The sequence below is a fragment of the Myotis brandtii genome, unplaced genomic scaffold (genome assembly GCF_000412655.1).
Source record: "Myotis brandtii unplaced genomic scaffold, ASM41265v1 scaffold131, whole genome shotgun sequence".
In the NCBI taxonomy this organism is placed as follows: Eukaryota; Metazoa; Chordata; class Mammalia; order Chiroptera; family Vespertilionidae; genus Myotis; species Myotis brandtii.
The window spans coordinates 4,571,532-4,572,857 of NW_005354632.1; the positions used below are offsets into that span (position 1 = coordinate 4,571,532).

Here is a 1,326-nt window from a genome sequence, read left to right on the forward strand (position 1 = left end):
GAAGGGATGAGCAGAAAGGGTTCACGGAGGGCGACGCTGCTTAAGCTGACTCTTGACAGATAAGCAGCCGGACAAGGTAGAGACGGATTCTGGGCGGAAGGAAGAGCATGGGAAAAGGCAGGGCAGCAACACAGCTTGGCATCTTACGGGAACTGTGAATATCTCAGGGCGGGTGCGGCACAGGGTGCGAAGCAGGGCGGAGTGAGAGCCGGAGGCAGGGCCAGGGCCCGCAGCCTGGGAAGCCGTGGGGAGTGGTGGTGCCAGCCGCCAGGATGGGGAGCACGGGAGGGGAGCAGGGCAGGGTGGAGGGCCGCCGAGATGAGGAGTCAGCGGAGACGCCTTGAGTGTGGTCTGTCTGTGAAGTGCACTGTCCCCGGGTCCCAGGGGAGCCTCGGTTGGCGCCTTTCACACCCGCCTGCTCCCTGCAGGCTGGCATCCCCCAGAGCAAGGTGACGCTCTCTCTGCAGGCCGCCCCCTCCTGTAGGCCGGTCCCGCGTTGGTCCTCTGAGATGCAAGGTGTCCTAGAACCACCACGATGCACAGCTCCGGGAGGCACCATCCACATTGCTCATCTGGCCCACGGGCCCCCAGGGGCTCCCCGGGGCGATGCTCCCAGCTGCACCTCTGCGGCTCTGGGCGCTGCTCCCCTGGGTGGACCTGCCTCCTCCTTCCCACAGCTCCCCGACTCCCCACTTCCAGGCCCTGCAACTCCAGCCCTTTCCAGAAGAGGGGTGGTCCTCTGGGGACCGAGACAGACTCCTCCTCCTCTGCTTATTATGATCACATTTATTTATTTTGCTGCTTCTGGTTGTTTTGAGCATAATCTTTATAGGAAAAGAAAGCCCCACGTAGATAACAATCTCTTTACGTCTCTCAGCGCACTTCTGGCTCTTACCAGCTTGCAGGCGCGCACTTTGGCACACCTGTGATGAGCATGTCGTTTGTGTTCTGCTTTAATCAAATCACAATGTTTCAAAACACAGCATCCCACACCGAGCGAGGTCCCTTACCTGCCAGCCGTCAGCATGTCCCGCGTGTTCGCTCACGTTACCGTAGGAGTTTGCTTAACCGTTTTCTTTGGTTGTTTCCAACGTAGTGCGATGTGAACAGAGTGTGTGTCAGGGTGGGAGTCAGAGGGGAATGGCTCTCAGGGAAAGAGTGCAGGTCCTGGCAGAGAGAAGCAGCAACATGTGAACCGGGGGGCCACTCGTCCTGGCTGTACTCAGGGTCCCGGGAGAAGGCACTTGGTGGCTGTGAGGGGACCGGAGGTGCAGGGCCCAGAACTCGTGACAGCTGACTCACGGGGAGGCCGGGGAGGCTGCATGC

The 1,326-nt window shown here is 60.3% G+C and overlaps 1 long non-coding RNA gene across 1 annotated transcript in view; it reads right to left on the bottom strand.

The window, feature by feature from the left end:
• Nucleotides 1-656: 656 nt before the first annotated feature.
• The window catches only part of LOC106725043, a 1,321-nt gene continuing 651 nt past the window's right edge, over nt 657-1,326 (bottom strand). The window contains exon 3 of the long non-coding RNA XR_001360899.1: nt 657-1,167. This is a non-coding gene — a long non-coding RNA (uncharacterized LOC106725043). The remainder of the gene's footprint in view (nt 1,168-1,326) is intronic.